The following is a 15,434-nucleotide window of genomic DNA, read 5'->3' as shown; positions in this document are numbered from 1 at the left end:
AAAAAAATCAGTTATTTTGTTTAGCTCCCCGTTTTGTCACATGAACGGAAATAGTAGAAAATAGGCCAATATGAAAAACTTAAGAAAATATATAGGCCAATTTTTAGTTATAGAAATTAATATGACATAACTTGTCAAGTTATGATTCATAACTAGATAAGTTATGGGCAAACTTGTCAAGTTATGGTTCATAACCAGACAAGTTATGGACAAAAATCGTGAATTATGGACAATAACTTATCAAGATATGGTTCATAACCAGACAAGTTATGGACAAAAACAGTAATTTGGCCTATTTATTAACTTATGTAAACTATTGACCTATTAATTTTAATTCATCTCAAGTCTTAACTTATTTTCTTCTTTCTCCCTTTTCAAAATATTGCTTTCTAGTTAAGATGACTTTTAAATTAAAAAAAAAAAAAAAAAACTCCCCAAAGCATCACTTTTAAATGAAGTCCAAGAGATCAGCTCTAAATGGTTCAATTTTCCCTTAATTCATTCAATCCTGAATTAATTCATTTATTTCGCTTATTAATTGGATCAACTCCGATAGTCAACAAAAGGCGTACTTGAATCACTCATCAAATAACTGTTTATTGTCCTCTCTTGGAGCTTTTAGTCAATCCTTATCAATCTATATGCAAAAAGTTTGCACCAAAGTGTCTTCTATTTTTTTAGAAATATGCTAGAATGACTATCCAACAAAGTGAAATTAACAAAATAACATTCTTCATTTTTTATAAAAAATGACCACCTAATCATTCTTTGTAAAAAGTGGTCATTTTACAAATAAAATTTTTTAAAAGTTATTTTACTAATAAAACTTTTCTATTGAATTATTTTTACAAAGACCTCTGACGAGTAAAATGACCGATATAACCTGGTCACTGCCATACACAAAAATGGTGTGCAATCTAAAATCACAAGTTCTTAATGGAAAATCTAAAATCTTTATTTGATTAACAATAAATTGCATTAGTGTTGGATAACAAGAGAAATTTTAATTAGGGATGCAAAATTTCGTTGAATAAAAGAGTTAAATTTTTCCACAACCAAAAAGTTAGGTGATGTATAGTTATTTTCAGGATTCTAGAACATGTAACAAATATACTTGATTATAAATATCGCCTTATCATTGCTAATGCTACCACCACCTTATATCTTTCTAAATATATAATATTAAGAAAGTAAAAGAAAATTCATTGCTGATAATGACGGTGATAGTTATATTAATAGTGCAATAAATTACTATAAAATAAAATAAAAAAATTTGCACAAGAAACGAGGTTGAAAGAGTGGAACGTTAACAAGTAGAAGATGATTGACATATGCTAGTCTCGTGCAAGAAAGAGTCTTGAAATGAAACTTTTCGTGGAAATTAGATTTTTATTAGATTTGATATTATAGTATACCAACCACATCATAAACCATTATCATGCACTCCAAACAGAGATAGACCTTTGAAATTAAGGAAATCCTTACCTTAGGACATTTGAAAAGCAAAGTTACGTTTTTTTTTTTTTTTTTTTTTTTTTTTTTTTTTTAAAAAAAAAATTTTTTTTTTTTTTTTTTTTTTTTTTTTTTTTTTTTTTTTTTTTCAAAAAAATAACAGGAAAGAAAAAACTGGGCTTGTTCTTTTAAAGTTTAACTTGAGTATAATTCTTAAGTTGAATTTGAGTTATAACTTGAGTTGAACTTGTAACTTGAGTTTGTGTTTAGTTGTGTACATTTGAGTTATGATTTGAGATAAAAATCTTTTTGAGTTTGTGTTTGAGTGAGTCAAAACTTGAATTTGTATTTAGATAGTATTTTAATAAAAACTCAATGCTGATGAAAAGTTTTAATTGGGTATATGGGTCGGGTTTTATTCATCTTTTCGTTGTCAACGCATAGAAAAAAAATCATCTCAATCAGAATTAAAACGAAAAAGTTATAGCATTTTTAAGAATAGAAAAAATATTGTTCATTAATTTGAGTTTGAGTTGAAGGGGAAACTTGAAATCGAGTTTTAGTCCTAAACTCGAGTTTGAACTCAAGTTTAAACTTAAAAGAACATAAACTCGAATAAAGTTGTAAGTCGAGTTGCTTTTTTTTTTTTTTAAGTTTTTCACTCAAAAGAACAAGCCTTATAGTTGTGGTCAAAATTCGCGCTCACCTCTATTGTTGAGATCTCGAGTTGAAATCTAACCGCGGTCCACTTCAAATTAATTAAGGAAAAAAAAAAAAGAAGAAAAAGAAAAAGCATAAACCTTTTGATATTGGGGTCATCCTTAGGTGGGGCAGTTTGTTTCCTACTCCACTTTTTTCCCCTTCTATAGAAACCATAACCACTTTAGTTAAACGACACAAGGATGAGCCAACTACCCACAAATTTTGAGGTCATTGATGGACAATTATAGGAACCATAAACGATTTGCTCACCCGGTCAAAAATTTAATAATATGTTCCACTGCATGGCTTATATATAATCAAAGCCTATGCATATAATATGATCTAACAATCGTTACATCCACTTAAAGTGGGACTCCAAATTCCTCAATGGTATTGGTTAGCCTTTTGTTAATTCATTAACGTGGTTTCGTGTAGAATTAGTGAACACTCATTTGAGCAGGTTTTCTTTGTTTTTTTTGTTTTTCCTTAATGATTGGCAGCTCATCTTGTTGAAAATGGACGCATTACAAAAATTATCATATCCCTTTAAAAAAAATTAAAAAAAAAAAAAAAAAAAAAAAACAAATCACATCCTTTGGGCTAACCTTTCAATTGAGCCCAGTACTGTTGGATTTTGGTAGGGCTGAGCCTGCGGGACTTAACTAGGTCCAACAACCAAGCATAAACCCCATTGGTCACTTAATAGAAACGTCACGCATTCATGGGAGAAAGAGAGAAATAGGTCAAGATTTGAAATAAATTAAAATTAATAGGCCAATAGTTTACATAAGTTAATAAATAGGCTAAATTACTGTTTTCGTCCATAACTAGTCTGATTATGAACCATAACTTGACAAGTTATTGTCCATAACTTGTCTGATTATGAACTATAACTTGACAAGTTTATCCATAACTTATCTGGTTATGAACCATAACTTGACAAGTTATGGCATATTAATTTCTATAACTAAAAATTAGCCTATATACTTTCTTAAGTTTTTCATATTTGTCTATTTTCTATTATTTTCCCGCGTTCATCCCTTAGGATTGACCGCCAGTGTCCTATCAGGATACCTTAAGAGTCTAGTGGTGGGGTGCTAAAAATTCTAGCAACTCGCAATAGTCGGATGATAACCGCCAGTATCCTACCATCATACTTTATAGAAGCTGATTGGAGACTACCGGTCCTGCTTTACTAGCAATAACCAATTGTGCATGAGTTTTCTCACTAGAATACTTTAAAAAAGAGAAAATTTGTGAACTTTAAATGTATTATTATAAGATTTTTATTTTTTATTTTTAATTAATACATTTTTTATGAATATATTTTTTTGACTAAAAGGTATTAATTAAATATAAAGGATAAAAATTTAAAATTTCCATACATTTTAACACTCTGTTTGGTATGAGGAAAAGAAAAGATCATGGAAAGAAAATATATAAAAGAAAGAAAATGTGAAAGAAATGAATGAAGTTGATTTTTCTTATAGTGTTTAGTATAATGAGAGGAAAGAAAATATGTAATAGTCTAAATGACTATTTTACTAATTTTTTAATATTAATTTAAATTTTAAAATAAGAAAATAAAAGTAAATCTAGCCATAAATGAGTGGATTTAAATTTTCCTCTTAATATTAGAGAGATAAAAAATGGTAAACTCCACTATAATTTTTATTCATCTTATTTTTCTTTTCTTTCTCTCTTCCTTCTTACTAAATAATTAACTCTATCATTTTTTATTTAATAATTCTTCCACTCACTTTCTTCCTTTCACTTTTCCATTATATCAAGCATAGTGTAAAGACATTTTGTCTCTTTTTCCTTTAAAAGATTCTATGCAGAGTAGAAAAATTAACTTGTTCTGTTCGGATGAGTCACAAAGTCTCGTCGCTATTGATCAAGTCAGAGATCCTGCTAAGATAAGGATGATCCGGCAATTGACAATTATGTAGATTCGCAGAGATTTGGCCGCTTGTTATCACATTTGTCGCGGAGCCTCTAGCCGAGTTCAAACTCTGTGGGACGGAAAGTTTGCCCCAAAAAAATTCCAAAAAACAGAATGTCAAAAATGGATATGTAAATTATACGTGTGTGTGTGTATTAAGTGGCAAAAGTCGGTGCACCATTAAAAGGGGCAACCTCACTAATTAGCCGAACCCCATTTTGGTTTAGACACAAGATTGGCTTGGTTATAAACTGCAATTGCTTCAGTTTAAAGAAGTTCTTGACCAAACGTACACTGTTTCAGTTAGAGTGATTTGAGTGATGATCTTGAGTTGAGTTTGAGTTATAACTTAAGTTAAAGTTGTAACTTGAGTTTGTTTTTTGATGTGCACATTTGAATTATGATTTGAATTGAGAATCTATTTGAGTTTGTGTTCAGGTGGGTCAAAACTTAAATTTATATTTAGATAATATTTTAATAAAAACTCAATGGTGATGAAAAATTTTAATAGAGTATATGGGTGGAGTTTTATTCGTCTTTTCGTTGTGAATGCATAGAAAAAAAATCATCTCAATCAAAATTAAAACCAAAAGGTTATGACATTTTTAAGAATAAAAAAATATTATTCATTAATTTGAGTTCAAGTTTATGAACTCGAGTTGAAGGGAAAACTTGAACTCGAGTTCAAACTCAAATTTTACAAAAGAACATTAACTTAAATAAAATTGTAACTCGAGTTTAAAATTTTTCTGAGTTTCGTTACAAAATAACAAGAAGTTACTTGAAACTCTCATGGAATATATTTAAAAATGTTTCTACAGATATGTCACCATCTCTAAGAAAAAAACAACATTACTTCTTATTATCTAACAACTATAGTAATTAGCAAGTCACTAATTGACTGGATATATTTATGATTTCATTAGACGATAATTAATTGAAACTAGATAAGCCATGGATTAAACCTCCCTGTGTTTTCCGCAAGAGGCAAAGAGTCTTCTTCTCCACGTATACATCTTTTGGGTGCTAAGTGTCCATGTAATAGGAAATAAAAAATCATTTTTAAGGTAGGACTCCACGTGACATTTTTTTTTGTTTTTAAAATAAAATTAAAATTAAAATTATGCAAAATATATAATTTTTATTATAAATTTAATGATTAAAAATAATTCTAACCTATCGTAAAAATCTTCACAAATATAATTTTATAGGAAAATTTTTTAATATATTTAGCGTATTGATAAATTAATTTATGTATTTTTTTAATTTTTATGTAATTTTATATAAATTTAACAGATAAAAAATTTAATTTACTGATATATTAACGTACTCAAAATTTTTTTTTATAATATAGATTCCATTTTAGAAATTTAGGACACAGCTTAGAGTAACTTTCTTTAAGTTGTCAAATATAAATCTGATAATTAAAGCTCTGTTTATTTCATTAATTTAGGTTTATAATTTAAATTTTATTACAGTAAAATTTTTTTTAAAGATAATCATATTTAATTTTTTTATTATAGTAAAAATTATCATATAAAATTAAAATTTTAAATTAACGAAGTAGATCAATATCGAGAGCATTTTTGCTTTAAATGATGCATTTTAAGGTGGATACTCACAGATACAATTCTCTAGAATTTTAATCCTACGACCAAAAAGTCTCTCCACCGGCAAAACGATACAACGTGGCCTGCTGTAAAAATCTCCGGTTTGGAAACTTCTATTTAACTAGCAAAAATTTAGGATTCATTTGCAAATCCATCCGATCTTTCTATGTTGCAATTTTGATAATAATGAAAACCTAAAACTCCAAATAAAAATTTAGCCCTCTTTCCAGTACAGAATCTCAAAAACTACAGAATTTCATCCATCTTTATACAATTTTTTCTCCTTCATTTGGTTGCATATATATATATATATATATATATTTATATATACAACTCTGAAAATGAAAAACCAAAAGGAAAAAGAAAAAAGAAAAAAAGATGATCAAGCAGAGAAGAAGCCATTATAAGCTGCAAGACCAATCTGGGTTTTGGGCTCTTTCACCAACTTCTTCAAAGACTTCATCTTTTCTTCTCGAATCTTCTTCTTTAGAGACTGAGCCAACACTGAAACACAAGAAACCAAACCCAGTTCTTGATTTTCTTCAGTATTAGTGCCCACATCCTTTCTTGAATGGCCGGCGCTTCTCTCAAACTCCTCAGTCACCAAAATTGCAATATCCGTCATCTCTCTTAATTCTCTATAACTTTCTCAAGTTTTCTTCTTTTATTTTTGTTTCAAAATTCAAAATCTGCTTTAGAAGTGTCACTTTGGTTGCTATTTATACAGAAGAAGAAGTGGGACAGCAGTGAAATTGAACAGAAATTGGATAAGGTTGAGTACAAATAGTTTTTTTAATTATTAAAAAAAAACATTATTGATTTTGGTGTTGATGGTATTGTTCGGTGGTGGTTTTTTCAGACCTGGAGCTTACACGGTTTTATTACACGGCTTTTTTTAATGGAAAAAAGTGAGATATAGTTAATCAAACAGCGAATAAAAATTGTTCAGTTACATTTTTAAGTTACAATAATTTGAATATAATCTTAATTTAAATTTGAGTTATAACTTAAATTAAAGTTATAACTTGAGTTTATATTTAATTGTGTACATTTAAATTATAGTTTGAGATTATAATCTTTTTGAGTTTGTGTTTAAATAGGTCAAAACTTGAGTTTGTATTTAGATAATATTTTAATAAAAACTCAATGATGATGAAAAATTTTAATAGGGTATATGAGTGGAGTTTTATTCGTCTTTTCGTTGTAAACGCATAAAAAATCATCTTAATCGGAATTAAAACGAAAAAGTTATAGCGTTTTTAAGAATAGAAAAAATATTGTTCATTAACTTGTATTTAAGTTTATGAACTTGAGTTGAAGGAAAAATTTGAACTCAGATTTTAACCCCAAACTCAAGTTAAAACTCAAATTTTACAAAAGAATATGAACTTAAATAAAATTGTAATTTGAGTTCAAACTTTTTTTGAGTTTTACTCAAAAAAAACAAAAAACAAAAAAAACAAATATTAGTTTTCCATCAATTATTGAGGTATTTTTAGAAAAGTCATTTGTATGTTGGATAGTTGATGTGCCATTTTACTTTCCCATCATTGGAACACGGTAAACATTTTACCCCTACATTTTATTGAAACTTACTTGTGGAGCTTATTTTTAGTCAGAATTTAAGTTTACTTGTGTTATTAGATCATTCATGTCGGTATCTGTGTGTACTCTCTTAATTTAGAATAAAATTACTTTTTAACAAAACAAATCCCAAAAATATTAAGAATTTTACCTGAGTCATAACAACAATTGTGGAGTTGTAAAGTAAATAATAGGATTATTTTCATAAATACTCGTCAAACTATGCATCTTGTTTTAAAGTGTCTCTTAATTTATAAAACGATTCAAAACACTCCGTGATTAAAAAATATATTAAATTGCCCCCTCCATCTAATTCTTCTATAATTTTAACGAAATGCTAGCATGGCATGTCATTAAAAGTGTAAAAATAACATTTTCAAATATAAAACCTTAATTACAAATAAAAAAACCTATTAACCTATTAACCATAATTATGATTAATAGGTTTTTTATTAATAATTAAGGTTTATATTTTAAAATGCTTCTTTTACACTTTTAATGACATGTCAACATTCTGTTAAAATTATAAACAAAATTGGATAAAGAAGGTAATTTGATCTATTTTCTATACATCAAGAGGTGTTTTGAATGGTTTTAAAAAATTAAAAAGTGCTTTAAAACAAAGTAATTCAGGGTGCATTTATGCAAATAATCCTAAATAATAAATAGATAAATAGTTGCAGCATAACCTGATAATAATTTCACGCTTAATTAGACCACAATATGTAGAGTTCTCCCACCTCAAATTCAAAAATCAAATGATAAGTAAATTAAAATAAGAACATTGTATAATTCAAATCCCCAATCTCCTCAAAGTTTCACCAAAAAAAAAAAAAAAAAAAGCCAACTTTGGCCATCTTTAGTAGAAACTAAAGACTGATAATAAGATTGCATATGGTGTACGTCCAAAACCAGCAAACGATGAGAAAGCTGCCTAAAAAGAAATTCCCATGGCTTTTAACCGAAACAGGGGCCAAATCTGTAACTATCATGAAACAGTGCTTATGGACTTTTGTGGGTGCGCGTTTACTGAACCAATTGAAATGAAAATACACTTGCGGACAACTTGTAGATATATTTATTGGCAATTTATTATTATTCTACTCTTTCGGCTGAGATTGTCGTTTTTGGTCTCTTCTCTTGTTGTAGTTGGGCAAAGTTACTCATTTTATTGATTTGAGTTTTCAGTTTTAAATTTTTATAGTAAAAAATTCTTAAAAAATATCACATCTAACTTTTTTTGTTACAGTAAAAAACTCTCAGAAAATATCACATCTCAGCTCAAATTGAAAACTCAAATCCGCGAAAAGTTTGGTCATGTGTACACAATACACTGTTCATGACGAATTCTGCAACATATATAAGGTTTCGTTCACTTTACGGATTTAAATTTTTAATTTAAATTTTTAATTTAAATAGAGATGTGATATTTTTTTAAGAGTATTTAGTTATAGTAGAAAAAGTTAAATGTAATATTTTTTTAAAATTTTTAATTGTAAAAACCTAAAATCGAAAACTCAAATTGGTAAAATGAATGAAGTCTTAATAATTACGGTTTTTTTTTTAATTTTTGTAGATTGGAGTCATAATTTAACGTTTTTTACAGTATTTTTTTTTTATTAAAATTTAGATTTCACTCGAATCTTACAAAACTATGCTCTAACCTTTTGCTCTTATAGTACTAAACTACTAAACAAAAAAAATTGCGATAAATAGAAATTAATTATAGAAAATTGGCGCCTATCAATGTTGCTACTGCAACAAAAACAAAAAAAAAAACAAAAAAACTTGTACCCAAATCCCTGTTGATCTTTTTTTTTTTAAAAAAAGGAAAAATTTTATTTTGAGAGAATTACAAACATCAATAATGAGCGAATGATTTCAAAACACACAGAGACTAGAGTAATTTAGAACATAAACGCTTAAAGGCGACAAACTGCACTGAATTCATGGAAATCTCATCGACACTAATTATTGAGTCAATGCATATGACTCTTTCAACAACATCATGGAAACTTATGATTGATCAAAATCAAAAGACTTATCACATTAAGATTGACCGAAATCTATAATTTTTAAAACATTTTAAAATTAATATCCGATTTAAGAAGTTTCTAAGTTAATCCTTTCATTCGTCTGGTTTTTTATTTTTATTTTTATTTGTATGAACATGTATGAATGATTTAAAATGATTTAATACGACTAAATTAAAGGATGAAAAAAAGATTGCATATGTTGAATTTACTGGCACAATATAGTCTTAGTTGTAATAGTAATGATGGCATATGTTAAATTTACTGACACAATATACTTATTAGAGGTGTAAGTTTGGGCCGCTCAGCTCGGATTGGCGACCCAAAGAGAAATTTTAGGCCGGTTCGGCCCGGGTCTAAAAGAGAGAGAGTCAACCCAACCCGGCCCTAAACCTAAAAAGTTTAGGCTCAGCCTGACCCGAAATTTTATAAGGTATTTTTAAACAAAATTTCTTTAAAAACCTGATGTTCTGCTCGGCCTGTCTCGACCCTAAAGGAGATAGGGTCAGCCCAGCCCAACCCTAAGCTCAAAATATTTAGGGCTAAGCCAGGCACTGGCCAACAGTAGTGGGCCTCCGGCTGGCCCGTTTAGCCCGGCCCAAACTTACACTTTAATACTTAAAAATCTTAAGGGAGTTTTTCCGATGTTGCTTCCTCTTTAGGAACATTGACGTTCCCTTTTTTTAACCATTAAATCTTGTCAAAATCACACTAGATTAAAAAAGTATGCAGAACAAACAGGTTCTGATACAAATTTAACGACTAAAAGCAGGGAATCAAAAAGAATAGAACACGAGAGAAGTCCGAAATCTTAAAGGTTAAAAAAAAGATACAATTGTGTGCCTTAAACATTAAAATTGCAATGTGAGATTATATATTTACGAAGCTTAAAGGTTTTAATATTAGGAGATTGGATTATACACCCCACCACAATAAAAACGACTTTGACATTTTCCATTCAATTTTATCTTATTCTATGTAGGTCATAACCAATAATGTATTGTCACTTGTATTTAGGTCATCACCAATAATGTAATTCCCCCCTCTCCTAAAAAAAAAAAAAAAATCCTCTTGGTTCTTAAAATAAAAGGAGATTTTTTCTAATCTCTGTAAAAATGAATTATTAATAGTTTTTTACTTTTCAGCCATTAAATTTCTCCCCCACAAAAAAAAAGTCCTCTGGGTTCTTAAAATAAAAAGAGACTTTCTTTATTAATCTTTGAAAAAATAAATTACTAATAGTCTTTTACTTTTTAACCGTTAGATTTATATTAAATTTTTTTTATTTTATATATATTTTTAAATTTAATGTGATTTTAATTAAATTTAACACAAAGACTATCAGTGGGCCAGATCATAAAAACTCCCAAATAAAAAACAAAAATCAGGCAAAAGATTTTCCGTGCCTTGCGGGGAACGAACGACGAAAGATTCATGTCGTTTTTGTCGTTCACTCAAAATTAACGTTCGTCGTTTTTACAAACGACGTCAGATTCGGAGTTTCAAACCCAGATCCCCATTTGTCTTCTTCGCGCGCACAACTACCAGAACATCTCTCTCTCTCTGTCCCCTCAAAAACTTCATCGTCACCGCTGAAATTAGACGTCGCCGGTGAAATTCGCGGCGTCACTGCACCTCCGTCGCTGACATTTTCAGGAGGGCATGTACTTTTCTCTGATTTCTTCAAATTTTAGCCTGGTACCTACAAATTTCCTCTGAATTTACGACTCTGATTTTCCATTACGCGATATGCTTGGTTTGCACTGTCAGGGCTCGCAGAAGGGCTCGATTTTCTTGATTTTCTCCAAATTGGATCTCTAAAAGCCTTCTTAATGGAAGGTTTTGAAGAATGGAAGACTCAGGCGGAGCAATTGTCGCGTCTAGCTCTTCAATTCGCTCATCAGATTCCCCCAAATCAGCTCTACGCTGCTCTTGCTATTTTTCTGTTCACGATCCTTTTCCCCTTCTTCAGTACGTTAAACCTTGCACATTGCTTCACATTGTTCAATAGGAAAATATCTTACTGCTTAGAATTCTTATTTTCTCTTCCTTTATATTGCAGTTCGTTTGTTCAAACGCACAAAATCTCAGACCATTGTGCTTCGTGGTCTCAGTGGGAGTGGCAAGGCTGTTCTTTTCTATCAGGTAATCACTGTCATTTTTTGGTCAGGTTTTTGGGACTTTTATGTATTTTATTTACTGCATTTGGGAAGTAGCAGCAATAAAGACACAAAATTTAGGGTGATTTGCGCTTTATGTGAGACCTAAGTCCTCTTTTAGCCGTTGCAGTAATTCATTAGCTTGAAAATTTTGATTACAGAAGAAAATTACACATGTCTCAAACTTTGCTTTTTCTGTAACTTCTCTCAAAACCTTAAAAACTGGAATCACAAGTGTGCAATATGGTAATAATTAGGCTCCACAACTTGACATTTCTATATTTATTTTTATCGACAATGGCCTGGACTAAAATTTTTTTGGAATCTGTTGGGGAGTGGTGATGGAACTAGTATTGGAACAATTGGGTATTTTGGATATCATATGGGTATTCTGCTAATGTTCTTGTAAGTCAAAATTTTGAGTGTCATGCTGTTTCAGAAATATGTGGTGGTTGTTTATGTTATTGAATTATTCGTACTGTTGTTATTCTTCTATTCCTGAGTTATCCTTTTCTTTGTATAAGAAATGATTCTTTCTTTATGCATATGTGTTATGATCATGCTAGCCTTAAACCATGTACTGAGTTATGAATTGTGATTGAATTATTCTTCACTGATGTTGTTCTCACTCTTATTACGGTGTTGTTGCTTATGCCCAGCTGCGGGATGGCTCTTCTCATCAGGGCACTGTTACATCAACGGAACCAAATGAGGGCACCTTCATGCTGCACTCTGAGAAAACAAAGGTGATATACTTCTTGATTTCTTGTGCCCAATGATGTAAAAGATTTAGCTATAAGTAATCATTTTTTATATTTTTATTACCGATTGTTCTAGTTTATTAATTTAGCTTATTTTTTTATTAGTATGTCGTTTCATTTAGTGAGTATTTTGTTATTGTTTCGTGTGTGAGCTATGAATAGTCACACTAGCTATTGTAATAGTTAGACTTGATTATTGAGATGTTGAGTACTAGAGTTGAGTTTCCTCTCCAATTTGCGGGTTTTCTTCTTATAGTTATGTGCAGGTGGATTTGAAAATTCTAAGTCTAATCCTCCGTCCGGGTTAGGACGAAAAATTTTATCCTTTCCCATTCCGCTGCTTCACTAAGGATCAATAAATAAAATAAATAAAGCATACTCATACTATGATTTGAAAATTAAATATGATTGCAGCTGTAAACATTCTTTGCATAGTTCTAGTTGCTCCTCTTTATTTTAAATGCACGCAGTGATCTCACTGATACTCTGATTTATGTCCCTATTTCGGGCGTCCTCAACAGAATGGGAAGACAAATCCTGTTCATCTTGTTGATGTTCCTGGGCATTCTCGTCTTCGACCTAAGCTAGATGAGTTTTTGCCTCAAGCAGCTGGCATAGATTTTGTCGTGGATGCCTTGGAATTTTTACCAAACTGTCGTGCTACTTCAGAGTAGGATATTTTCCCCTTCTTTTGCTTAATCTAAGGTACAAATATGGAAATAAGTCTTTTTTTTTTTTTTAATTGCTATTCTTCTTTCTTGGTAAAAAATGTGGGCCCTTACATTGGTCCTTCACGTCAAGAATTAAAAGACTGGTCTTTTTATGTATTAGCGTGTTCTCACACAAACAAATTCTGATGCCTCACCTATGGTTATGCGGTTTCTAATATTTGATACATTACTTGCAAAAGGTTCCTATATGATATTCTAACCCAGGCAAGTGTTGTGAAGAAGAAGATTCCGGTGCTTATTCTTTGCAACAAGGCAGACAAAGTGGGAGCACATACCCAGGAGTTTATCCGGAAGCAAATGGAGAAGGAAATGTAAGACTTTAATTTCTTGTTACAATGCTCGTCTTTTCTGTAATTACCGTCCTTAATTTTTCTTGCCCATTTTGTAGTAGCAGAGGCCAGAGGGTATAGATTGTTGGTTGTGTGTAGCAGTTTTTGTATTTTTCTTTGTTACAGATGAATGGTTCATTTTTTCTTTAACTTCACATCTGTGTTATGTGATCTTTGCAACTAGTTGAGAGGTTTATATTTCTTGTTATGCTCAATTCATCTTAGTTTCCGTAGTAAAATATCTTTGATAAAGTCAACTTCCATAAATTTGTTGCATAACTGCCATAGTTGCTGTGATTGCAATCCAAGAGCCAACCATCCATATCATTGCTTCTACGGTTTCTTTAAAATGGTTATCTTTTCTAGGCAAACCGGATGTCGTTTGATGTTCTGTTTTTGTGATTTTGTTCCATTAAGGAGATAATTGTTGTGCGTGTCATTATGATTCTGTTCTATTTTTATATGTATGTTGACATGCCTCTTCCATTATCTGCAGTGACAAGCTACGGGCCTGAAGAAGTGTGATATCCAATGCCGATATTGCAAATGAATATACACTTGGTGTACCGGAAGAAGCATTTTCATTCACTCAGTGCCATAACAAAATTGCAGTTGCAGAAGCTTCGGGTTTAAATGGTGAAATATCTGAGGTGGAGCGGTTTTTTTTTAGCGGTTCATTAGGGAACATGTAAGGCCCTAGTAGGGTGCTCAATTCCGTCTCCTGAAATCCGAATATGACTTGATTACCTGATCCTTGAAGCAACAAAGCTGCAAAAATAGCCAATATAAAATTTGTAGAGGACCGAGGTAAGCGGAAGAAGAAACTTAAATACGAAAGAAATGAAAGGAGTAGAAGAGAATTAAGTCTTAAGAGACATATCTGAATTCATGTTTTGGGGAGTGATAGTCTGCATGAGAGTTGAAACATTGACGTACAATATGTGTAGTGATACATTTTGAATTTGTAACATCTTCAAGCAATCGTCAACTTAAATTGCACATATGGATTACCCGGGTTATTTTGAGGTCATATCTAGTATTCAGTGTTTGCCTCGATTTGGTACTGCTCCCGCGGCCCGCACCGAAACAGTGCTTTACCCCTAAATGTCCAATACCAACTGCACATCAACTAATGATGCTGCTTTTTGTTGTGTTTTCTGGTTTTTGTGGTCCTTGAGCAATGCCTGCGTCGTCTTGTTGCATTACGTCAACATAGCTTAAGGGAATGGAATGACAGTTTGTGGAATTAAATTAATATTTGTTCATTCACATTTGATTATTATTTTTGATTTAGGGCCGGTTTGGTTCCCAGGGTGGTATTTAGGCGATTCGAATGATTTGATTCGAACCGAAGAATCTGAAAAAAGCGCTTTCAGTTTTCGAATTAATGGTTGTTGTTAAGACCTTTAAAATATACAGGTACCCCTTTCACAGCAAACCCTTTATTGATGTGGTCCATAAGGGTGGTTGTTGCTCGGAAAATAATAGGGATCACAAGCATATGATCAAAAAGATGTTAATTTACATATCACTATCACTAAGGGTAGTTGTTCATTGTTATGTTCATGTGTGCATTATACACGTGCTTTTGAAACATACCCCTCTCCTTTTTATTATTATTATTTTTTCGGTAATTGCTTATGGTTCTTGAACTTTTTATTTTGACAATTAAGTCCTCATAATTTAATAGCAAATCTGGTCAAATTGATCTCGTCGGAGGAAAATTTTGCTTATGTGTTTTGGGAGTTGTCAGATTGCTAATTCTCAGCTACTGGGTCAAGTTCTTTTGTTAATACACAATCACTCTTCTTCTTCCCTCAGTAGGTTTCTGCTGAAATATAACAAACTACAAAACAGTAGCTTGTTTCACTTGTTCGAGAATTTTAACAGTTGAGAATTTGAGTTAAAAAATAATTTTATTACTCTAGAAAAAAAGTAAATTTTGATTTTTTATAAAATTGAGTTGTGATTCGATTTCAAACATCTCTATTATTTTCAAAAACTTAGGAACACAGGATCAAAGGCTCTGATTTAGGTAACTTTTCTTATTCTGCAAGAGCCAATTAGCTATTTACAAACAAAAGAAATAACTGCATAATGATCATATACAAACCTCAGTAGAAAAAAA

At 30.8% G+C, this 15,434-nt stretch overlaps 1 pseudogene; it reads left to right on the top strand.

The window, feature by feature from the left end:
• The first annotated feature begins 11,097 nt into the window (after positions 1 to 11,097).
• On the top strand, positions 11,098 to 14,006 carry LOC21403020 (annotated as a pseudogene).
• The last annotated feature ends 1,428 nt before the right edge of the window (positions 14,007 to 15,434 follow it).

Source organism: Morus notabilis, unplaced genomic scaffold (assembly GCF_000414095.1).
Source record: "Morus notabilis unplaced genomic scaffold, ASM41409v2 Scaffold604, whole genome shotgun sequence".
NCBI classification, from domain to species: domain Eukaryota; kingdom Viridiplantae; phylum Streptophyta; class Magnoliopsida; order Rosales; family Moraceae; genus Morus; species Morus notabilis.
This window is presented reverse-complemented; position numbering and strand designations above follow the sequence as displayed.